We start from the raw sequence: 26203 nt of genomic DNA, 5'->3' as shown, positions 1-26203 counted from the left end.
TTGGTATTTGAGAAAGTTCACTCACCATTCAAGGACTGCCTTTTCAGATTCACAGTAATGGCAAACAACTCCATTACCACAATTTACTTATTTTTTATTTACTGTATTTAAAACATTTATATGTGAGGGTTTGACCTTTGACTCCTTTTTTATTTCAAAGAAACCAGCAGATTTTTGTTGTTTCAAACTAGGTGAAATATTTATTGGAGTATTTAATAAATAACAAGTGTCCATAACATGATCCAGACGCTTTTCTCCTTCTGACAACGGGTCTCGAAGGGGCTTCCAATCTTCGAACAGGAACGGGTTTCTACCACTGACATTCCATGGACCTGGCCAGTCTGTAAAGATGTTGTCTGCTACGGTCTGTCCCATCTCACTTTCCAACAGGGGCATGGCCTCGTCATCCCGACTGTCATTCCACAGGGGATGTCCCTCTGATGCTGGATCTTTCCAGGGTCCTCCCTGTAACCCTTCCTCCTCATTTCGTTTATCCTCTATTCTAATCTTTCCTTCCTTTCTCTCTCAACTTTATCTTTCTCCTCTCTCAGCCTCCTTCTCCACTCTCTTGCCTTGGCTTCTCCCCAATACAAGGGTCTGGGCACGATCTCTCTTCTCCTTCTATAATCTGACACTTCCTTGGGCACTCTTAGCCTCTCCCAAGCCCCAGTTCAGGGATCCTCCATCCATATTCATTCCCAGCCTGGTGGTAATTGCTCTTCCTTCCTTTTATCTCCACTGTCTTTGCCTCAAACTCCACCCACTCTTTTCCCGCCATTTCTCCCTGAGCCCCTCCTAATGTCATTCTCTGTACAGTGGTGCCTCGCTTAACGAGGATAATCTGTCCCAGCGAAATCGCTGTAGAGAGAAATCCTCTTTAAGCAAAATAAAAAACCCCATTGAAACACATTGAAAACCCGTTCAATGCGTTCCAATGGGCTGAAAAACTCACCGTCCAGCGAAGATCCTCCATAGGGGCGGCCATTTTCGGTGCCTGTAAAGCAAGGAATCCGTCCAAAAACACAGCAGGGAGCCATTTTACACAGCGGGTGGCCATTTTGAAGCTGCCAATCAGCTGTTTTAAAACGTCGTAATGCGAAGAATCGGTTCCCGAAGCAGGGAACCGATCATCGCAAAGCGGATTTTGCCTATTAAAACATCATTTTGCGATCGCAAAAGTGATCGCAAAACAGTCATCATATAGTGGTTTCATCGTTTAACAAGGCAATCGTTAAGCGAGGCACCACTGTATCTCTTCTCTTAGCCTGTCTGTTTCTGTCCCTTGCTGCTCTGTCTTTGTGGATGGTGGGGTGGGGTGTGTTTGTATTTCCGTCTCTTCAGTATGGAGGAGGGACAACTCTCCAGTGAGTGGGATATCCCTTTCACCTCCTGTTTCACAGTCTACCCTGCCTTTCTCCTTAACAAGGACAATGATAGCTCATATCATTCAAAGACAGTATTTAAAGCAAAAAACAGTAAGCATACAAATACTTAAAATGATCATACAAATCCCACAGTAAAAGATGCTAAACAGAAGCAGCATCAAAACACGTTCAACTCAGTAAGGCACAAGAACATAATGATTTGTGTTTTGTTTTTGACTGGCAGGAGAAGTGGAGAAAGTCGTGGCCTCCCTGTTTTGTGTAGCTGACAACTGACACAACAGCCGGTGATGCATATGTCTCATGCACTTAGAAGAGCATGTGAATGTGAGATATTTTGTATGAAGCAACCAATTTGTGTCCATCAATACTAGTTTTGCTCCTAATTAGCCCAGCTTGTGTGCTGGAGCTACAGATGAGGGGGCTGATTTTTCAAAATGACAGTACAGTAGTACCAAGTCGGCTACTCAAGCACTGGGGAAAGATGGACAGCCCAGTCTTTGGTGAAATAATATTATGTGGCCAATACTATGACTGTGAACAAGAGCTTTCAGTTTTTCTTAAGGCTCTTTTGTTTTTTCTAGCCCACATACTGTGTCAGTGGCAGAAATACGTGGGAGGCTTTTGCATCTGTGTTTAGAACATCGGATGATTCTCTTAGATTCTGGCAGGGATCATTTAAAATATTATTGCTTTCCTTCCCACTTAAAAATATCAATATGTCCACACAGAGGTTTTTACCATTTACTTCAGACTTTATTGCTGTTGTCCTTCCTTATAGAGATAAATGTTTCTAGTAGAAAAATACAAAGAACTTTGAATTTGGTTTCTCATCAGCAAAAAATGTAGGGTTTACAAAGAAACCCCTCCTATACCGTATGAGGACAGATTAAGACTGCCGATCGAGACCAATATTAGCTTCTGGAAGTGCCAGATGAGAGAGAATTGTCTCTGATCAGTGATCAATGATAACAGTAGCTCTCTTTCTTAGCTTGATGGGTTCGGGTTTAGGAGGAAGTAAGGGGGACCAAGATATTCAATGTGCCACATTAGGTCCATGGACAAAGAGTACCCTGCTGTGGTCTGCTCTTTGACCAGCAATGGGTTCTCCAGGATCTTGGGCAGAGGACATTACTATCAGCTGGGCTTTTCTACTGGAGATGTAAGGAACAGAACCTGGGACCTGTGGACCTACTGTAGTCCAGTCCGCCAAGAGTCCTAGAACTTTCTTCAAAACCTTTACTTACTCTAGCCAAGAAAGTATTTGTTTCTACATGTGTAACCCAAGCTTTCATTGAATTCAAGTCTTTTCCCAGATCTTCCCTATAAGCAAAGTTGGCCAACCATTTATTTATGCTGTTTTTGCATCACACATGTTGTGGTGGTAGAATGCTTAACAAAGGCTAAATGGAGCTTTTTCATCCATTTTGTCGGCATGATGTTAGAGAGGTGAATAGAATTCAAGGGCCTGTTGCTCCATTACATTGAAAAATACGGTTCAGCTTCCAGTCAGTAACATCCTTCTGTAAATAGAAAGATATTAAGAGTTCTTGTCTCCTTTTTCCTCACAGTATCTGAAAGCCCTTGTTCAAGCAATTGGTTTCAGATATTAAATTAGCTGAGGTCAGCTCTGCGGTTAGTCACACTTTTTTCAAGTGATTTAACTGGTCTGCTTTAGAAATGTCTGTATTTTATTGCTGCGAACATCATAAAAGACACTTTGGTGGCAAGAACGTTCAAGACAGAAGATGTGGGAAATAAAGCGGAAGAAAAGTAACTTCACTAAGAGGCAAAGACCTTGTGCAGCCCAACTGTTTTCTCATTACTAAATATTATGCATGCTTATTGGGGCTGCAGCTCATTATTTCACACAAGCTTCAGACATTGTCTTTTAACAGTAGTTAGAGAGGACTCTAAGATAAACTTGCTTAATTTATGTAAAATTTCAAAGGACTATGCGGCTTAATATCTCAAACCTCAGATTACGTAAGAAGACACAGAGTCTAAAATTACATATTGCACATAAATGAAAGTTAAAATGACACTAGTAGCCATATTTTGTAAGATAAAAAAGCTAGTGGAGACAGTTTGGAATAAAAGATGTGGTGGAAGCAGTTTCAGCCCAGGACATTTTGCTACCTGGAGTCAGAGTTACTGCTTCTCACTCTCCCTAGTTATAATGCACAACACCTCATGCCAACAGAAAATCCTGTTAGCACCTCTCTCCACTTCTAGCTACACAAATACAAAAATAGTTAAAGAAACCATTTCTGCACCAGAGCACAGATTGCTACTCCTGTCCTCTGAAAATGCCGGCCACAGAGACTGGCAAAACGTTAGGAAGAACATCAAAACACGGCCAAAGAGCCCGAAAAACCCACAAAAACCATTTACAATTTTCTGCCCCTCCATGACTTCCAAAATCTGCTATCTGATATAGCTGCCTTAGTCTTCCTAAAGCTAAGGCTGACCCTAGTTTAGGAGTACTTAGCTGATCTCTTACATTTAACCTTTCCCCATTTCTTTCTGTGCAAGGTTTCAGTTACTTTCCGATAAATATGTTTCTGCCTTTTTGTGTGTTTATGTATGTCTGTGGACATATTTTTTCAGAGGGAAAAATGGTGAGAGAGAAGGGTTAAGTACCCTGCCAATAGACCGTCACATCTGCAAATTGTTCTTTCTTGAAGATGCTTTTCGTTATACAAAGTGGCTGATAGAATTTTTTTGATGGGTATCTGCAAACTCTTAGTTTTGCCCTTTTATTTATTTAATATGAAACTGTTTTCTCCTGGGGAACTTAAAGCCAGTGCCCTTACAGTTTCCTCTGTGACTTCAGGCCCAGTCATAATACAGACAGAAACACACGAACATGAAGACACAACAGCTGCACATTAAATCTGGGCCTGTTATGCAATGATGTCTGGCTCTGATAAACTGGCAGAATCAAGTCACAACTAGTAAGTAATGTGCAGATTTATGAAAGGCAGACTGTGCTGCGATTGTTGGGATGTGTTACTTTTTATCTCAGAAACGCATTTGCTTTGTGATCTTGTTGCCATTAAAGTAATTCAGTCATAGCTATCAAAGAACTTTGGAACATCTGGTTCCTATTTGAAGCTGGGGGCTACAGTCAAAAGTTCAGCAGCACTGTCACACTGATTCATTGGTTTCTCATTGGTTCTGGGCTGGAGACCTCTCTGTTGTGGTGTAAGTAAAACATTAAAACCATGCTTCCTCAAAAAGGTAGTCTCTTCTAAAGCCTTAGTATTGGATTTTTCTACCCCAGGCCAGATTTTTTTTTCTTCTTTACTTTTTCCACTCCCTGAATGTGAGACATTTCTTTTTTCTTCCCTAAAGTGTTATTCTTCTGGAAAACACTAGCCATTAAAATTGACATAACCTTAAAAGTAGAGTTCCCTCAAAAGGAAGAAATCATCTGTTTATTTACGAGCTTGTCTCAGTCTGCATTTAGCAAATTTGCCTCCTTTTTGTATTCCCAAAGGGTTTCATGGCTGGGATCCAATGGTTGTTGTAGGTTTTTCAGGCTGTTTGGCCGTGTCCTCTGAAGATGCCGGCCACAGAGACTAGTGAAATGTTAGGAAGAAAAACCTCCAGAACACAGCTAAACAGCCCGAAAAACCTACAACAACCATAGCCTCCTTTTGTTTTGTTAATCACTCAGGTGGGAGATAGCATGATTTTGTTTGCATGTTTGATGGCTTAGGCATGTAGCACTGAAACATTTGCATTGCTGGAAGGATAATGTTATAAGAGGAAGAAATAAGCTATTGCCTTAACGTGTGAATTGATCCTCTACTAAATATGACTTCAAGGAGGAATGAGAGCTCTCCAAAATTCAGTTTGGTGTATTTAAATGGTGATGGGAGTGCAACAGAACAAGGTAGTGCCCCCATCATGAACCAAAAATGCACTGGTTCATGGTTTGGTTTTTCAGTTGGTTTGAACCACATCATGAACCACAATTTTTCAGGTTCATGCCCATCTCTACTCTGTCCTACAGAATCCTGTGATTTGCGGTTTAGTGAGGTGCTCAGAATTCTCTGCCAGAAAGCAATAGTGGCCACGTCTGACTACAGCAGGGAATTGGTGCCTAACCAGATCCATGAGAAGTCCAAAGGATGGAGTCAATGAAAGCAAAATTAAACTGCTATAACTGTGTAGTGTAGACACTGGAAGTGTGCAAATGTGTGTTTTTGGATTTCAACTCCCAGATATTCCCAGATAGCTGCCTAACAAATTCCTCCTTCCATGGTGCATGGAACCATGGACAATACTGGTTTAAATTATGTTTCTTTCTTGTTGCTCCCAGGAACTGATTCATACCACATTTGTCGCCTAGATTGAAGACTGATGTCTTTCCACATGATCTGATGGCTCCCTTATCTACCCAGGATCAACATGCCACCCTGAGACCAAACAGTCAGGGAAGCATGAATGCTGCCTTGTGCAATCTGGCTTTGAATTTGTTCTGGTAAAATCATTTTTCTCACAAAGTTGATGCAATGTGTGTTCCTCTTTGATTTCTGACAGTTCTTCATGGTTCCAATTCTGCATAGTTATAGTCAGTTACTATTCTTAATATATTGCTTTAGTTTTATTTAATTGTTTAGGTCAGAGTCAGGGGGTGATGGTGAAGTCTCAGCTCCTTGCCCTTGAGCGAGGCTATAAAAAGACACTGTTCAAAGGCCTTGAAATTAGCAATAATTAAAGCAGCCCCCTTCTTTGCTCATGCATCACTGTTCTTAGTCAGTCTTCCCACTCATCATTAGGATTCTGGAGTGGAGGCCATTCTCCTGCTTTGAACATATGACCTTTACACTCTCTGCATGGAGACCATTCTTCCCAGGTAATCTGATCTCACCCTGGGAGAGATCAAATGCCTGGGGAAATAATAATTGCAACCCATCTTGATTTTGAACTTCTATATACTTTTTCATAAATACCAGATCAATTTAATTTAACTTTGCTAGCACCTTCTTTTACTTCATGTGTCTCCTATTAAAAAATTATGTCTATCTTTCATCAGTGGCACCTATATTCTTTTCCTCTTTATAACACACCCCAGGCCCTTCACTTTTAAATATAATATTCGAAATCTATTAACCATAATTATTTAGCTCCCTTTCTCCTTTCTCGTCCCAAGTAGTACAATACCCCCTAAAAACTTCAAACAAACAATACAGACAACCCCGCAATTCCACCACCCCATATAAAATCACCACTGAAAATTCCTCATTTTTGGCCACTACTCACTCTCAAACAAAAGGGAGGGGGAGTGTCTATCCAACTGCCATGCCAACAGCCAACTCAGGTCTTCAAATCACCTTGACTTAAATTCTTATTCCTCTATTCATACTACACACCATCCAGAATCTGTTTAACATTTTACTAATATATTTCTCTTCTACCCCATACTAAACATGTTTTGAACAAAAAGAATTTTAGCTTCCAAAGCAAGCCTTGAGATCTATCAAATGCCAGAGCCCTTTCTGTCCATGCACTTATTCCACTGGTTTATGAATTCATAGGTTGGCGCATAAGAAGTTGCATAAGAAGGGGGAATCAGGCAGCATGAGTAAAAGGAAAGAATTCTATTGCTGATATACACTTGGAAAAAGGAAATCATATATATGTTTTGGTGGCAAACTGCTGCTTGTTAATGAGGTGCTGATTGCATTCCTGGGGATTGTTCTAAGCATACAGCCAACACCTCATTAACGAGCAGCAATTTGTTACCACAACATACATGACTTCCCTTTTCCAAATGTAAGCCAGCAGTAGGATTCTGACCAATATGAATTATTTGGCTGCACAGTAGATTGGCCATATGCCCTTCTTTATGAAGGATGATTCTCCATTTGACGAGCTGTCTTCCTTTATGGTAATGCATATCATTCTTTTGGTGCTGTGTAAGTGGCCAACCTTGCACTGCCCACCATCCCCAGGGGGCTAATCAGCCCTCTTTTATTTATTTTTTTAAGTAAAATGATGCCGGGGGTATAATTTATAAGGAAAGATGCAAACCACACACATTGATGGATGGCAGGATAATTATGGTATCCCTATTATTTAATGGTTGCATTCATATTGGAATTTTCCTTCAGTGAACTGAAAATGGTTTACATTGCTCTTGCCATCCTCACTTTATCTTCACATGAACCCACTGAAGGAGATGAGGCTGAGAGAAAGGAACTAACCAACAGTTATGCAGTGCCTCTGAAATGAAGAAAATCCCCCATATGCTAAAGAGGATCTGGGCAGAGGCCTTGGTAGACATTACGACAGAGCAAGGAGATTTGTTATGCAACAGATTATACCGGTCATAAAAGTGCCATGTAGGTGGCCTTTTACCTGTGCGAAGTCAGCCCATAGTTTGCAAAACAGATTGAAATATGTTTTGAGTAAGACAGCCCTGTGCTGTTACAAGTTGTTCTAGCTCGTATCACCCTGATTATACTGACAGAATACCGTGTGTCTCACACTGACATATTTACCACAGCATCCTGTCTGTGAGTTTGAGGTAACAACAGTAAGGGGCCTCTAGACCAAATGCAGCACCTTTTACAGCTTCCAGAGGCAGAAGCTTGAGTGACATTAAGACACTTTGCAATTTCTGACCATTTTAAGCTGTCGTTCCACAAGCAAAGACCTTTCTCTTCAGGAAGGCTTTCTCTTCTGTCTGACTGTCTGAGGAGGATTTTTTTAAATGGATTGATGCTTTTAAATGTGTTTTAGTGCTGATTCTATTTAAATATAGTGTTTATTTAATTCTGTTTAAATATTTGTATACTTACTGGTTTTAGCTTTCAGTGCTGTCTTTTTAATGATCTAAGCTTCCTTGGGACCTTTTTAAGGAGAAAATATTTTAAATAAATAAATAACAAGTCATTTATTTCTTTATAACAAACAAACCTTTTCTAGCCACAAGATATAAATTCATGTGTTTTTTTCCTTTTTAGAAAAAAGAAAAGACATACTGAAAATTAAATATTATTCCCTCTTCAGTTGCTCTAAAACATAATAGTACTGTAATCATTTTATAAATCAGAATTCTATTTTAAATAGGTTTTATTCATTTGGCAAAAGCAAGAGATTCTTATGTGAGGGCTTAATAATTAAAGCCACGTGATTTCATTTCAAATTAGAGAAAATCAAAGAGAAAATGTAATAACACCAAGTGGAGTACATATAAAGCTTCTATGTTCAAAGGCTGTAGCTGGATTACAGTAAAAGCAGTCTCTAACCATCAGAATTCTTTTTACAAGTACAATGCTCAAATCAAGATTAAGTATACAAACTCCAATAATATTGCCTCTTTTTTGCATTTGAGGTTTGCAGATCAAAACTGATTTGTAAGCAAAACGCTGTCATAATTCAGATTTTGTATAACATAAAATACACTAACTGGGTTCAAGGGGAACACTATGGGGAGTAAATTATGCCGTCAGAGCAACATGGGTATGAATACTGCTGCTGCTAGACTCTCTAAGTTTTACAAAGCAGGTTCAGCCTTGAAAATAAGAATGATGAAGAAAAGTTTCCTGTCGAAACAAAAGCGCTTCTGATACCGATAGATCACAGTAAACGATTTTTAAGTATATAGTTTAAAAGTCCGTCGTTGTTTATTAAAAAGGGAAATCACATTTATTCATTTCAAACAATTCCTAAGCAGTTTACAATATTGTAGTTGGAATTACTGGGATTCTTTCATTATAGTCAAAGACCAACACTTTCAATACTATATTTTGAAACCCTCAAAACATAATGCACTCAAGTATTATACCAGCAAGCAACTATTTTAGCAACTGAAACATCTTGCTTTGAAAGCTGTCTGATCCCACTGAGGACCAAGGTCGATGCCACAATGAAGGAAGCTATCATCTGCAGAAGTGCTTCTCAAGAGAGACAGGCTGAAGTCTAGCTTACCTAAATCTTACAGGAAGGTCAATGCTTGTTATAATCCCAAACTTCAATTTCTGCATGTTATAGAGATAAAAACTTTTTAAAAAAAGTTCAACAATATTTCACTCTGCTACAAGTGCTGTCAGTATTCCTACACACATCTACTCATAATCTTCAAAGCAAAGCAAAGTGTGCAGCTTATATACGGCCCCATAGTGCTTAAAGCTCTATCTGGGCAGTTTACAATTTAATTATGCAGGCTACATAATGCCCCCTCTCTCAGCAAGCTGGAGTCCTCAATATACAGTACTGACTTCAGCAGGATGGAAGGCTGAGTGAACCTCGAGCTAGGTACCTGGGATTAAACCTGGGTCATGAGCAGATTTTGCTTAACCACTATGCCATGAGGCTCTTGCATTTAACCCCACTGTGTCTAAAGGAACACTCTGTTCAGTTATTTGATAAGCATGCCAAGACTGCACACACATTGAGCAGGAGAAACGAACCATGGCTGCCTGCGTTTTCACTTTCAGCACATGAAAGTGACAGCATGGATCCCCTCTATGAGAGCTAGAACTCTGATTTCTGGGATGAGATTTTTCTTTTTCTTTCTATTAACACGGTAGCAATCTACATTTAATGGCAACTTAACATCAGCTTAATAGTTTAAAATGTGGCCTAGCCAACATAATAACCAAATTAGACGTTCCGAACTCACTATCAGCTAAACATTGGCTGAAATCCAGTAACAAATTACAACTAGAGTAGAACCACTGAAGCAGTGGGGATTTGGTGAGTCAACACCTGTGTAAACTCCATTGTGTTAATGGGCTGCTCTACTTGTAATTTATTACCAGATTTTAGCCATTTTCTAATCACTTTCCTATCTTCTGGGTTTTGAAACTAAGATTTGCTTTTCATCATTTCCTGATGTACCATTTCCTACCAAATCTGAAGGATAACCGCCCAGAGTAGACATGTTCTAGATGGGCGGTATATAAGTCTAATAAATAAATAAAAATAAATCTATATGTGATCTTTTTATCTGTGATCTTGTTTTCCTTAGAAGTAGCAAATTTTGCTTAGCTTAATGAGCAGTTCAGGTCCCCAAAGTGCATCACAGAAGAGGCTGTGTGGTCTTGGGTAAAGTAGCCTACTCCCAGGACACCCCCAGAATAAATCACTTCTGAGTGTTCTTTACTTGGAAAAATCTGAAAAGGAAAGTCAGAATTGATTTGACATTTCATGATTTATTATTATTAATAGTAGTATCTTTTAGTATATAAGTAGTAACTTTGGCATTTCTCTTCTCCCTACCCCAGGTCCACCACCCAGTAAATAATAGTGGAGGAGAGCACTCTGTGCTTGAAATTTAAAAAGCTAGTCTTTAGCTGACCAAGTACTCACTTTCTTGATATACCTTATGGTTTAGAACAGCTGCATCCAAAGTATGAATAGTCATAATGCCGCCCAGAGTGGTAGAATATACTAGATGGGCGGGATATAAATAAATAAATAAATAAATAAATAAATAAATAAATAAATAAATAAATAAATAAATAAATAAATAAATAAATAAATAAATAAATAAATAAATAAATAAATAAATAATGATGTTGAGCCTCTGTCAAGAAGATGGGCACTGAGATAACACTTAATGCATCTAGTAAAATACATTGGAGTCCACTGAAAGTTCATGCCATAACAATAACATCATGGTTCCACTGGACTCCTTCTTGCATGCACATGCACCACATAAATCCACACATCCAGCTAACATCGTCATATTTTTATTGCTAAAATGTATTGCATGCAGAGCTTGGAATATTAATTTTTTAAAGGACCTCATTTCATTACTTATTATTTCTCCTCAGCAACACTGCTGTTATTGCTATGGGTCCTCCAACTGCACATGTAATTCATTCTTTAGAAACATGCTGCCCTTAGCAATGTGGCCAAAAAAGTAACTTAGTTATTACTCGTTACATCTAGAAAGTAACTTTTAATTATCTGTAACACAACCAGCACCTTGTTAATGAGTTGGAATTTGCCAGCACAGTGCATGTAATTAGCTTTATACAAATGTAAATCACCAACAGGATTCCGGCCACAACTTGTTTCAGAAAGTAACTAGTTACAGGTTACATTTTACTAGCTGTGAGTGCTTGTAGAAATGTATAACTGCACTCCATAGTATTTAAAAGTGCTCCAAATTGCATCACTCTCAAGGAGCAGAAGATGAAAGTTGGTTCTTAGTTTCTTCATTGTTTGGACTTTAGAACATAAAGTTAAATTCAAACCATATCAACCCCAGTCAGCATTGCAAATGATCAGAACTTATAGGAGTTGCACTCTAGCAACACCTGGAAGGCTGCAAATTCCCCCATGACTATGCTGGATCCTGCATTTCCATTTTCCATGATACGCTCAGTTTTCAAATCAACCATGCTACTAGCTTGAGATTTGCTGTGGTGTGTAGTGGACAGACTCAGACTAGGGAGCCTTGGATGCAAATCCATACTTGGCTATGGAAACTCATGGGAACAAAGGCAACAGTGAACTGCCCTTTGGACATCTTGTTGTGTCCTGTGAAGTTGTGTCTGACTTACAGTGACTCTAAAATGATTTTTAAGATATTTAAGGCATTGTTTTATTCATGCCCCCCCTCCAAATTTCCATGGCCAAGCAGATATATTTGAACCCAGGTCTCCTGAATCCTAGGGGAGGATCACACAGCCATATATGTAACTTGCCTATGGAGTGGTTCAGTGTGAGCTTAATCCTGGTGATCACACAAAATATAGGCAATAGTTCTCCAGCCTGACCTCATTACATGCCCAAGCTGTACCTTTCTGGCCCAGCAGCAGGGCTACTCCTTTTTGGGGCCAGGCTGGAGTGATTTCTTGGTGAAATGAAGCATTACTTTAAAGGAGAGTGCTCCTGACAAAGCAGGATCAGATATGATCCTTTCTTGCCTTCTAAACACACCCCTGTTTGCCATTCTACGGCACTATACCCTTTCAGCATCTCACATACCTTGTGCCCCCTATTAAGGTTACAATAAGATGAAAGTGACTTGGCAGAACATGACAAATGCAATATTACTGGCTCTTAATACTGCTGAAAGCTTTTGAGTTCCATGGGTCAACTGAATCTTTTTTTTTCTGATTAATGATTTATCATTACAATTTCCATTCCTAGCAACCTGACCCACAGAGTGTCATTTAAACTGGGGGATGGGGAAGTAAATTCTAAACTTATAAGCAGCTCTGCAGTTTTCCCTAAAACAGGTTGTGATCAGATTTTTACCTGCATTCACACAAATTTATTTAGATATTAGGCGTGTCTGGGTTTCAGAGCATGAACAACTCTGATTTTTTTTTCGTAAAAAAACAAAAAAGGAGACAAACATCCAAGCTAAATTTAACCTTTTCATCAGGTTTCTCTCGTGCGGGGGCGAAAGGCGTGGGATCAGAACCAACCGAATTCCTTGTACGAGGCAAACAAGAGTTTGGTGGAGACCAAATACCCGGGAGAGTTCGGTAGTACTTACAAGGAGGCTCTGTGTGTGTGTGTGTGCGCGTGTGGAGGAAAGGGGTGTGCCCGCCTGTTCTTACCCAGGGGAACAAATGAACAGCTCCCCGCCGCTGCCAAAGGAGAAGTCCGCGGACGGTGCCAGCGCCTTGATGCGATTACAGTACAGTACACTTGAAGAACGCTCCGCGAAGCTCCGCCCCCTCGGAGCGCGACCAGTCGCCTCCACCGCTTGGGTCAGAGCTGGGTGGGACTGGCGGTCTTTCTTTCGTTGCTGCATTGCAAGCACTGAGGGCATGGGGAGGCAAGGCGTCTACTCGGAGGCAAGAGTCCGGAACTTTGAAACATGCTCGGGCAGTTTCAGGATGGCTACAAACCCTTTCTGCTTCATCAGAACAAATTAAGGTAAAAAAACCCTTCCGGCTTTTTCCTTTCCTCCTCTCATTATATGTAGAGTTTTATTCTTCACGCTGATGATTTTTTAAGAGAACGAGAGGTTTTCTCTGCTTCATTGGCTCCGTTTTTTTAAAAAAAAATTATATGCATTGGTTGCGAATTTATGGAAATGTCGTGAGATCCCTTTATGGCTTCTGTCTTCTCTTTTCGACCACGCTCGGATCCTTTTGATCGTTTGCTTTATTTCTGTTTGCAACTACTGTATTCTTTAGTTCAAGCGCTTCTTCCTTCATTGATCGCTTGCCTGTCTGGCTGCCGGCGACTTCATTTTAAGCAGGCTGCGTCTTCCTTGGTTGTCAGCTGAGCACTCCGGGTTTAGTTTAAGGATTTAGGGGAGGTGTTGTAGAATTTTATTTGAATAAAGACGGATCGGACTTTTGTACCTTACTTAAATAATAGGAAGTGTGCACGCGTTTGCGGTGCAAATCCGAAGTAATTATGGAAACTGTAAATCGCTAAGCTCAGGAAGAGGTGCCGTAAAGCTGGTTTGGGATTAGTTTGTTGCACTGCAATCCTGATTTAAGACAGCAGCCGTTCGCCGTAATCTAAATGATATTTCTCTACCTGGCTCTTAAATGCACTCATTGCATTAAGTACTCTTTTTTGGAGGGGTCACTTGAACTGACTTGACAGCGGAGCGTTGGAATAAACTACCATAGCGACGCTAAACTCTTGCCCCCGGCAGACTGACAGGTCCCTCGGTTTGGTTTCCGCGGTGGCCGCCCGCCCGCATCACATCGAGCGCTTTCCACCTGTCTGAGAAGCGCTACTGGCTGACATCATGGAAACACCCGGTTTGTCGGGGAAAGAGCGAGCTCCCCGCCCCCATCCTGCCGCTTTTCGTGATTCAGTCTAAGAGAGTCTCCCTTGGTCAACTTGAACGTCAATCAACCGAGAGGGCCCTTTGTGGAACCTCCCTTGGAACGAAAATGGGGCGAGTCCGGAGGCTCCGCCTCTTTCTTGGTCGCGAGGGGCGTGGCAAGCTCACAGGTAGAGCCGCTTAACTAATGCATCTTTGTGTTTCTCGCGCCCGCCCGCCTTGCGTTGTCGCGGGTACTTTACTTTCAGAGCTGCTTTGCCTTCCGTCTCCGGTACGTCGCTCCGAGGTGATGAAAAGCCGCTTGGCTTTCACCCTCCGCACACCCTGCCCACCGTAAGGGCACAGCGGCTCAGGGCAGCTTGCGTTAGGCATCCCGAATAGGTAGTGGCTGCGAGTACCCAGGTAGGCAGAATGTTCAGTTTTAAGTAGACTGTCGTACTTGTTTTGATGAATTTGAAATTTTTTGTTTGGGGAGTGTAGTATAGGGGTGTGTGTGTGTGTGTAAAATCTGGGTAGCAAGAAGAACTACAGTATATATATAGTTCTGGACATAAACATATATAAACGGAAGTGTCAGTCTGGATAGCAAGGAGAACTATGTCCAGTTTAAACATATAAATATGTTTAAACTGGACATAGTTCTCCTTGCTATCCAGATTGACACTTCCGTTTTCCTGAGCTATTTCTTTTGTGTATCTTATTTCTTTAAATTCTTTGTCTGTGCTACAGTTTTCTTACAAGTTTGCTTCTAAAGCTATAGTTTTGGAGAGAGGGAACCAAGTGGGTTTTCAACGGTGAGAGAATACTGGCATGAATGAATCCAACATACTTTTTTCTATGACCCGCTTAAAGGTTCTCACTCTCCACTGCTGGAAGGCAGAACGCCAGGTTAGAAGGCATGGACACATCTTGGTTTTCAGGACCTAGATTGTTTTGCACCAGATCCCTGTGATTCGGCGACTGAACAGCATGCAAGAGATTTGTTTTGAACCACAAAATTCCAACCTATGAATTCATTTTGAATGCCAGAGAATTGAATGGTGCTCACAGATTCCATGCTGTTTACCACAAGCTGTCCTTGTTTCATTAATATAGGTTGTGCCTCTTTTTTCACCCTTATGCTTTCCGCATCCTCTCCCAGTGATAACACCTCGGTAGATTTGGGGAGCCAAAGTGCTTCTCAGGAAACTTTGGTTACTCTATTCTCTGTGTATATGGTTCTTTTTATAAGAATAAGTTAAATGACTGCATTGCTGGTTGGACAAGAGAGAGCTTTTGTTTTGTTTTTACTTTGAAGGAAAGGTTTGAAGATCTTGACCATTAAAGTGTTTTTTATATAATGCATGTTGGTTGTTCCAGTTTTGAGCAATGTTACATATCACTAAGACTCTGTGAGATTGGTTAGTATAAACTAAATATTCATTGCTTTCTTTTATTTTGTTAGAGGGTTCTGTACATTGTTAAAGTTGGCACACTTCCTTTGTAATTGCTCCCTCAAAAGAGAGCCACCATTCTTATTTCTCGTTACCTCAGACCAGTGTAGTGCATCAATCTACATCAAACAATTAAATTAGACTGGACATGTGAAAAGATAATCTTTCTCCCATACAGGGCTTTGGGAAACAATTATTTGCTCCGGAGTAGCTAAGGATCCATGCCAATTTCAGGAGGAAAATTGGTCTGGTTCATCTAAAATAGGGATAATTCCACCCAGAAGGTTTTTAAAGCATCTCCTGGTCAATTCAGGGCACTTGGTGTCTGCAAGAGGCATAGATATTATGTTTTGTGGCCTTTTCCATGCTGATTGCTGTTATCACACATTGTAAACTGACAAAGGTAGCAGGACCCACAGCATGGGCTGTGTTCCCAAAGGTGAATATTTGGGGGGAGGTTATTGTGCGGATGGGGGAGGGAGGGAAAAGTGCAGTTAGAAGACAGATACAAACTTGGAACACTGGAGTGGAGGTTTCACACATGTATGGGAGACATAGTATTAGGATGGAAGCATGGAACAACATGCACTTCATTTAGTAGTGAAATTTATATACTGTACTACTTTTCCTGCAGTAGTGTTTAAAGAGTCATGCATGCTTTCCTCCTCCATACTTAAGCTTCAGAACAGTCTGCTGTGGTCTGTCAGGCTGAGAGAGAGTAACGTTTTCTAGTATGTTTCATGCCTCAGTGGAGACTAGAGCTTGGATTACTCAGATCCCAGTCAAGTACTTTAAGCATTAATAGGGCCTTTAAAAAGCAACAAGAACGAAACTTTGGCCCTGCTTGTATGGTATTCTTCCGAAGGAGTAGTGGTTAACCACATTCAGTTGTGATTTGAACTGCCACTTGGATGAAACCTAAATATTTGTTTGCTATCTTTATTTGCAACCCTGTACAGTAAAGCAGATGAGTTCATTTATTAAATGTGAATGTACAGCTGTGCAGTTCCCCAGTGTACTTAAATTGCTAGCTATGTTAACTGGAGGTGAAACTCATTAGCCTTTATGAGCATGAGCAGATGTCCTAGTTTAAGTGCATTCCCTGAAAAGATTCAGATGTTGAATATCGGACTAGTCATCTCTCATGAAGTCTGTTGCAATCAACAGCAGTGCTGAAAGAGGGAGCAGTGTTTTTGAAGTTGCTATGTTTGGACGTCTCCCTTCACTCAGTTTGGAAGACATTGCATTTTGAAAATGTCAGTGGGTTGGATTTTTTGAAAGTCATCATAGACTTTATGTCTAAGCACGGAACTGCAATGAATTCTCAATCATGTGTTTCCAAATACTAACATTGTATTTCTTTACAAAATCTGAGGGCATTCAGCAGGGAATGGCCTCTGATCTTGCTGCTTTGCTGCAGGCTTTGGAAATAAATTGACGGCCAGATGGCTACTGGTTGTAACTTCAGAGACGTTGAGAAATACCTTCACATTTTCTGCTTGCAGAAATAGCTGGTGGCCTCCCTCCCACCCACTGTTTTTCCCTCTCCTTTTTTTGTCGAACCATTTCCCCTTTACATTTTCTCCTTGCTTGCTACCTTTGTAGCACAAGGGATTAGATCCAATTAGTTGGGCACAGTGCACATGCCAGTGCAAAGTAATTGCCTGCTCGTTTGAATTCAGGATAAACAGCCTGATCTCATGACTTGGTCAAGACAACTGCTGCTACACCTTTGTTGGCAATGATGCAAGCTAATAAATTATCATACTGACTGCATTGGAGGTCTGTTGTGGTTGGTGGGGTAGAGGCAGAGCAACCAATGTTGGGCACAGCCAGGAGCAAAAGGTAAAATGTAGACACACATGGGGAGACACATCAGTGCATTCATTTCCCCTGTTGCTCACACCCTCACATCTTGAGAGGAATTGAAACATGTTCACACACAGGCAGGCAAGCCGCCACATGCCCCAAGACCTTTTGTGCCCCATTGGATGTCACTGCTAGATGATGGTATAAAAGTACTGAAATAGTGAAATTTCAGAATAGAAATGCAAACATTTAAGTTGAAGAGAGCCCAGTGTGGACCATTTGTTCTGCCTTTTAAAGATCTCAGGTTGAGTCCCTGACATGTTGAGGCTGGAAAAGACCTGTTCTCAAACAGTGAGGAGTTATTTGCTACCCGTAGCACAGAAAGTTTTCAACTAGATGGCCCAGTGGTTTGTCCTGGTATCGTGTAGCTTCCAGTGCCCCCTTATCTCCTTGGATCACATAGTTGCAGCTCCAGAGGATGAGGTTTGGTCAGGGACATCAGAGCTTAGAAAAGTTGTTTGGACTACAGTTCCCAGAAACCACAAACAAATATTTGGGTAGGGGATTTAGGACCTGTTGTCCAAAAATGCATTTCCTAACCTCTCTTGCCACCTTCTTCACATGCTGTGCTGTAAATAATGAAATGTGTCTTCAGTTCTGGCAATGTCTCTTATAAAAGTAGCAGTGTAAGGATTCATGGATCTCCAGGAAATAGCTTTACATTTGGGGTAGAACCCTACAGAGCATAATAAAAATGACTGTGCATGGAGTTTAGAGTGGGTTGGTTTGGATAATCCCACTGGTCGGTTTCTCAAAAAGTTTTAATGGATCCAAAAGTCCTAGAGAGGTTTAAGACAGGCACATCCTATAGTTAGATGAAGTGACTTGATAACTCTTGCCATAGGGATTATTAGGTTGTACGTTCCACTAGCCAGAATCTGGTTGGCCAGTACCATGTATACAGGATGATGTCATAATCTAGTGACCAGGATACTTATTTTAAATTCAGCCAAAGTCTTCCATCTCTACTTTTCAGGTTCTGAGGCTTTTTGGGCCCATTTTTGCCCTGGGGAAGCATTTGGAAGTCAGGCTTAGGAGGGCAGCCTTTAATAGACAAAAACCACGATGCTGGCAGTCTTCCTGATCCTAATGGCGATGATCTGGTGCTGATATGTAGCTTCGCCAGGGCAAAAGGGGGCCCTAGGGATCCTCAACATCTAAAGGGAGGGGATAGAAAGCTTTCAGTTAATTTAAACTAAATATCCTGGTTGTGTATGATGGCATTATCATACTTACATAGCATAAATCTGTACAAGAGGATTTTGGCCTTTGACTAACAGGGAAAGGACCCGATTCTCCTTCAGGAAGGCAGGCCTTACTTCTCTGTTGCTTGAAGAAGATGTAAGCGAACAGCCTGTGTAATTACAAGTGACTGGTAGTTAAGGCAGGAATAAGAGTTTGAGGGCACAGGTTGTCTGCTCTGATAGATGACTAACAAATGTAGGGATAGCTGTGGGGGACCATAAATGTTATACCTTTACCTATGCTCAACCTGTAGGTCTGTAAATGAAAACAAATGTTAGTAAACGCCAATGAGCTGCTTGTGATTGCATTATAACAAAACTAAACATGAGATAAAACACTTCATCCCTAGGAATTGTCACCCATCAGAGGCCTGAAGACAAATAACGTGTCTGTTATGCGGCCTAAGAAAGCTCTGAGGTTTACTTCAGACAAGAGCCATGTGTCTGAATTGCTGTTAATCTTGTATAGGAAGCCACCATTTTTCTCATTCCCATAGAGATCACAAGCGCTTTGTGATACCTGCATATCTACCAGTGATCCATCAAGCCTTCATTCACCATCTTGGGACTGAGTTTAATTTCAGACCTTGTGGCTTGAAATATCTAGCCAGATACAGTGGTGCCTCGCATAACGATGTTAATTGGTTCCATTAAAAACATTGTTATGTGAAAACATCGTTAAGCAAAACACCATTTCCCATAGGAATGCATTGAAAACCGGTTAATCTGTTCCAATAGGAGCCTATTCAATACATTACAATGGTGAAAAAAAATCACCAAAAATTCAAAAAGACTCAGAACGAAGCCAAATTACTTTAATGAAGGTTTTATTAGGTGCACTAACGATTCCAAGCATTTTAAACATTTTTAAACATTTTAGAATATTTTTAAAATAGCGAAAACAGGGCTGTCAAAAAAAAGTTAAGCAAAACAGGGGACCTAAAACTGTCATCATTAAGTGAAACAAGGTCCCAAACATTGTTATGCGAAAATCCCCCATAGGAAACATCGTTAGGTGAGGCGGCAAAATTTCTAGCAAAGGCCATCGTTATGCGAATTCATCGTTGAGCGAGGCACTCGTTAAGCGAGGCACCACTGTATTTGGACTTCAGTGCTTCTCCATCCTTTCACATTTTTTAGCGTGTGACCAGATGAAGAGTTCTAGGGAATGTCAAAACTTGCACACTCCTGTGGAATTTTAGTTATATAACAATATTCTTCACCCTATAGCGTGATTCCTTTTCTATTCATGATACAGACAGATACCTTTCATGGGATACATAAGGTTTCTTGAATTTGCTTTTAATATAACCACTTTATACCAAAGCTTGTGCAATATTGACAGCTATACTTGGCCAATTCTGAGAATCTGTCTGTCTGTCTGTCTGTCTGAGAATTTGTCTGTCTGTCTCTCTGTCTCAACAGCCAAGAAACATTGAAAATTTTCTCAAGTAGTTTCATTTAAAAAACCCTTTCTTTGCTGATTATTATAAAATCATTTTTCCTTACCCATTCTTGTCTTTAGTTGGGGAAGGGGTGAATTTCTATGCGTCCGTTTAATCTTCTGACATCTAGTGGCAGATTTCTCAAATGAAGGTTGTGACTCCTGAACTTCATTTAAGCAAAGCTTATAAGCCCACCCCTTTGTTTAATAGATGAGTGAATGGCTGAACAGAGTGTTAAAAAATTGAATCTATTTCTAGTAGTTCTTGATAGGTATTTACTGTTGGAGGAAAACTCAGTAGCACCTCAGTTGTGTTAATCTCCATGTTTCCAGGCTTCATCTTGTTTTTCTGTCTAGCTCAACAGCGCAATATAATTGGTCCAAGAGCTTCATTTATTGATTTTGGACAAGCTCATCTCTAATCTTCTCTGCTTAAAGTAAGCTCTAGGCACCGTTCTGTCACCAAGTACAAAAAACTTTCCAAATGCTTGATTTGTGAAATTTAGAACTCTTTTTGCCTTGTTGTTTTCTATTTTTTCTTACTTGTTACACCTATACACTTTCAAAAATATTTGTGGTAGATAGGAGGGGGTCTGGCCCCTTAGGGCAGCTGAATACTATTAAACACGAACTACCTCCAGCCAGGGTGGATTTTATTTTTGAAAGGGAGACAGGCAGGTTGAAGTGGAGTGGCTGGAGTTAGGGTTAACAGAAATCAATGGTTTCTAAAATTCAAATTGATTTAAATAATGATTTAATTTTTTAAAAAAATCAGGTTTGTTTACAATTTAGATAAAATTATTTTTAAATTTTAAATCACAATTAAGATCATAGAAAAGTGAAGTTGGAAGGGGCCAACAAGGCTATCAAGTCCAACCCCCTGCTCAATGCAGGAATACAATCAAAGCATATGTGCCAGGTCATCATCTGAGTTTTTCTGGAATGCCTCCTGTATTGGAGCACTCACCAAGTCCCGAGGTAACTGGTTCCACTGTCCTGCTACTCTAACAGTTAGGAAGTTTTTCCTGATATTCAATCGAAATCTGGCTTCCTTTAACTTGAGCCCATTGTTGCGTGTCCTGCACTCTGGGATGATCGAGAACAGATCCTGCCCCTCCTCTGTATGACAGCCTCTCAGATATTTGAAAAGCGCTATCACATCACCCCTCAGTCTTCTTTTCTCAAAACTAAACATGCCCAATTCTTTCAGCCTTTCCTCATAAGGATTGGTTTCCAGCCCCCTGATCATCCTTGTCGCCCTCCAATGAGCTTGTTCCAATGTGTTAGCATCCTTCTTGAAGTGTAGTGTCCAGAACTGGACAAAAGCGTCAAGGTGAGGCCTAACCAGTGCTGAATAGAGGGGGACTATCACCTTGTGGGATTTGGAAACTAGACTTCTATTAATGCAGCCTAAAATAGCATTAGCCTTTTTTGTAGCCACCTCACACTGTTGGCTCATATTTACCTTGTGATGTACGACAATTCTGGGATCCTTCTCACTCATAGTTTTGCTGAGCCAGGTATCCCCCATCTTGTAACTGTGCAATTGATTTCTTTTTCTGAGGTACAGTACTTTGCATTTATCCCTGTTGAGTTTTATGCTGTCGCTTTCATGATTTAAATCAATTTGATTTTTAAAAATCATTGATTTTAATCTACCTTGCCTCCAACCATTCCAATTTAGCCTGCCTGTCTCCCTCTCTATCAAGATACTTTATCCACTTGCTTCCTCTTTTTCCCCTATCACCTAATAAAACATGCTGGTAGGCTAATGAGCATTCAACATAGCTGGTTCTACACACTAAGAACACCCCCCCCATGAGCTCCATTAATAACTCTGTAAAGGGTAGCAGGCTGCTATGAATTTCAAAAACTGCTTCAGTGATAACTTGACTTTACCTGTGCGCAGACCATACACCTTGTCGTCCTCTTCATCCTGCCAAACGGTAGGGCCAGCCCTGCAGGACCTGTGCCTCAGATCAAAATGTCAGAGATCCACTTCATTGCCATTCTGTAAACTTCAAAAGGGGGGATTTTGGTTTGTCCTAAACTTAGAGCAAAGAGTCGGACACAACTAAACAACAACAACAAACTTAGAGCATATGAATCCCATTAACATATTGTCGAGTCTGACTTCATTGACTGCATGATAGCCAGTTTCACCTTCATGGGCGTGTATGTTTATTTAACATTCTTCCATCTGTAGAACTAGAAATTGTTCCATGAAGACATGGAAGCTGGATGGAAATGTTTTGTTGTTTTTTCAACCATAACATCTATGATTGTAAAAGGCCTTTTCTTGACCGTGTAGAGTTGAATTTCAGGGTGCTACGATGGCGGATGGTTTTTGTCAGTTAACCATCAGACCAAGTGACATTTCGCAATATATTCAGGTATGAACATGCTGAGGCAGTGTAATCCATCTTTCCTTCAAGAAGCCCTGTTACACAAGTGTTTGTTCCATTTTATTCAGTCAATAGGTCTGTGAGTTAAGTCGGGATGATGGGGGTGATGATGACAGAGGCATTCATCCAGTTCTATTTGATCTTGGCTTTCTACAAAATCTGTAATTAAATCTATCATAACATTAATTTTTATCACGGAAAGGTTACTTTATGGGTTGCAACTCACTAAATCCCTCATCCAGCATGAGCAGTGGCTACAAAAGCCACGATTCTGTTTGGCAGTGGTAGATGTTATGGCTACTTTAAGAATCTGGCCATGTTGGAGTGGGATATCTGGGAGTTGTAGTCCAGAAGATAACTTCTCCGAGCTCTTGGGTCAGTTGGTGGAGAAGAGGAGGTGTGGATAAAAGTACTCTGTCGTTAGTTAAGAGAGCTTGGCTAGAACTAGCTAACTGTCTATATATTTCAGCTTTATGATTCTTGCTTCATTTGCCTATTGCTATATCATCTCAGGTGCCCTTCGGTGGCAGTCCTTAGCTGTACAAGACTTGCGTTTACAAATGTTATTTAAAAGCAAGCCTTGTACAGCCAAGGATTAGTCCTGTCCTGAGAGAGTTCATTGATGAAAAGTGGCTCGCACTGAGGGTGGTAACTGAAGAATACCTCCCCATAACAGACAGATATGATACTTTAACTATTATTAGTGCATTCATTTCACTTTAGTGGCATATGGTCCATTTTGATTTACAGCAGCAGTCCCCAACCTTTCTGGGACCGCGGACTGGCTGAGCCTCTGAGGAAGGCAGGGCACCCCCCTGCACGCTCACGCAGGCGCTCTCTTGGGCACATGTGCGAAGACGTGGGTGAGCGCCCGCCAGCACCAGCGTGAGCACTCCCCCACCCTTTTGTGCATGCGCAGGCACTCAGGCGCATGCGTGAAGGGGTGGGGGAGTGCTCACGCCGGTGCTGGCACACATGTGGGGACACAAAGCAGCTGTGGGGAGGGGAGTGTATGCAGGGGGGTGAGAGGTCTATCTCCGCGGCCCAGTCTGGCTCAGGCCACAGATTGGCATGGGCCGCAGACCAGGTGTTGACAACCACTGCTTTACAGGCAGGCTCTTGTTATAATGGATAAATACACTCATGAGAGTCATGGCAATTCCCTTGATAAAATCTTAACATCTTATACTCATATTAGGTAGACAAATAATGGTCGTTGTAAATTTTCTTAATTTGGGGTATTCTGCTTAAATTTGTGATGATACCTTTTAAGACGCAACAAATGCAGTATATCAATGAAAACTTGATTTGTACTAGAGGCACACTGTGCCATCTATATATTCAGAAAATATTATCTGCCTAAGGCGACAAACTGTAGCTATTAAACCTGAGCAGTCTGAATAGCTTTAATTTGGATTGATTTCAAGTATGGATTCTGGATTGCAGCCTAGACATGTGGGTAGGATGGCCACTTGCATATCACTAAAAAAAAAGAGAACATGCATCAGCAAAAATGAGAGAGAGATAGAGAGAGAGAGAGAAGACATAAATTTGAATACAATTGAACATTTTATTTGCAGACATACAGTATATAGGTATAAAATTAGAAATGATAATTTAAACAGAATTACAGTGCAGATCACTTGAACAGGGAAGATGGTAAGTCAAAATGTTGCACTGCAAAACAAGTAAACACAAGTGGGGAAACGTGTAAATACGAAGACATAAGGAGCTCTGCAGCATCCTTATTTTTCAGTTGATAGTTAAGATTCAGTGCAAAGCAGAATTTACTTTCCTTTTCTAGAGGTTTTTTTTTCTGAGATGCATGAACCTGCCTAGTCAATTAGTTTGATCTAAGAGGTTGTTTATATACAACCTGATAGGAACGACTGTACACATGATGATATTAGGAAATTAATATTACCACCTTGGACAATTATTTCTAGCAACATAAATGTGTCACTAGTTACATTTGGGATAAAGGGAAAGAAAAACTCAATACTCATTGAGACTTCAGCAGAGGGGATCCTATTTATTTTCGTTATGTGAAAATGGGCTCTGAAAACCAGCAGTACAAGCAGTTTTATAGCCCACTTGGAATCCAGCAGTATTCATTTGTGCTTGCTTCCAGATAAGCAACCCTAGGATTTCAGTCCTTTTCCTTCCGTACACTGGTTCCCAGACATTCCTAGATGATGTTAAATTTCAGCTCCTGGAAGCCTCAGCCAGCATGATGAGTAATTGAGGGTTGAAGAAACTGTAGTCTAACAAGATTCAGAGATGTAATTTTGAGTACTGCTGGCTGAGTTGAATAAATTTCTGACAAGATCAAGCAAGCCACCACAGATGCATTCTTTTTCAGTTGTTACTTCATCTACAGTATCAGAGCTGCCAGAAAAAGAGCAATGTGGACATTTTAATGGGCAAGAGACATTGGTGGACAGCTCATTCTCACATCCAAATATTCTGGCAGATATTTCTTCAGACCAATGGCTGCACATGTATTGAGGTGATGAACAGAGTCCTTCCATTTACTGATCAAAACTTATACAGTACTGACGTGTGAAGGGCACTTGAAAGAGAAAGCAAAAAGCTGAAGTTTAAGGCAGTAATCAGTTAATGGTATCTTGTATTTACAGGCTATTGATTTGTGGACATGCTAGATATGTGTGTGTCTGCAGGCACTTAAATTAATTTTCAGATGCATGAATTTTTAACAACTATTCTGACATCGTGTCTAATGTCATACTGACTTTAATAAATATTGAGACAATCTTGCCAAGTGTTTTTTTTTGGGGGGGGGGTTGGGTTTTATTTTAAAATAAACTTTCAGTTTTCAAACTTATTTTTTTAAAAAAAAAAAAACTACACATTTGCCACTAGGCATTTTGTTATGAAACAAAGCATATTGGGATAGTGATTGGTGATAAATATTGAAAACAGACACCATTGTTAGCATCATGATATTTGCACTGAGCAAAGTATTTGCAACTTTTGACATTATGAGAAGAGAATATTGACTGGAAGGATTAAGTTGCAGCTACTTGGATGACCATTGTAGCTTAGCTTTTGCACAACTAAATATGCTCATTATTTTATTAGCTAGGATTTGAGTAAGCTGATTTTCATTTGATAAGCTTTAGTAGGGCATTAATGGAATCAGTGTGCAATTTAAGCATATTATCTATCTGTATTTTCTTTTTCACATTTATTTATGCATACGTATGGGCCTGAACTATGAGCATGCAATTTCAATCGAACAATTTTGGTTTGTCTTCTAGTATCAGAGTATTAACATCTTTGTATAGTCGATAGTTATAGACAATAATTTGATTCTTAAACCATTGGAAATTTGTTTCTTAAACCATTGAATTTGTTTCTTAAACCATTGGAAATATTCCCATAGTCAATGGAAAAATGACTTCTGTCTGACAGAATGCGTGTCAGGTACTAGGGGATTTTTAAGAAAAAAAGTACAACAAATATATTGTGACTGTAATTTCAGATGTTAGAGTAGGGTTGTGGAACATGTGGTTGTCCGCTAATTTCCATTGGCCCTAGCCAGCCTGACTAGTGATGAAAAATAATGGGCATATTAATTCACCAGTATTTGAGGGTAAAGGGTTTTTTAACCTTGATGCACGTGTATTTGAGATGTGCATGTGGATATAATCCCATGCTAGAGCGTTTTCC

At 40.4% G+C, this 26203-nt stretch overlaps 1 protein-coding gene and 1 long non-coding RNA gene across 6 annotated transcripts in view; one reads left to right on the top strand and one right to left on the bottom strand.

Moving 5' to 3' along the window:
• The window catches only part of LOC140708153 (uncharacterized), a 41936-nt gene extending 29144 nt beyond the window's left edge, over window positions 1-12792 (bottom strand). The window contains exons 1-2 of one of the 2 annotated variants that reach the window (XR_012088312.2): window positions 9330-12792; window positions 8198-8248 (exon numbers count right to left, since the gene is read on the bottom strand). This is a non-coding gene — a long non-coding RNA (uncharacterized LOC140708153). Of the gene's footprint in view, window positions 1-8197 lie in introns of both variants that reach the window. The other variant, XR_013537212.1, reaches the window with a different exon arrangement.
• Window positions 12793-12879: 87 nt separating this feature from the next.
• OSBPL3 (oxysterol binding protein like 3) overlaps window positions 12880-26203 on the top strand; it is a 111277-nt gene continuing 97953 nt past the window's right edge. For 2 of the 4 annotated variants that reach the window (XM_073003302.2, XM_073003300.2), the window contains exon 1: window positions 12880-13244. The gene's annotated coding sequence lies outside the window, so the exon portion shown is untranslated. Of the gene's footprint in view, window positions 13245-14276; window positions 14518-26203 lie in introns of those variants that run through there. The other 2 variants (XM_078377211.1, XM_073003301.2) reach the window with 1 other exon arrangement.

Source organism: Pogona vitticeps, chromosome 6, assembly GCF_051106095.1.
Source record: "Pogona vitticeps strain Pit_001003342236 chromosome 6, PviZW2.1, whole genome shotgun sequence".
Classification (NCBI taxonomy): Eukaryota; Metazoa; Chordata; class Lepidosauria; order Squamata; family Agamidae; genus Pogona; species Pogona vitticeps.
Note: the sequence above shows the minus strand (reverse complement) of the source record. Positions and strands in the feature narration are given on the sequence as shown.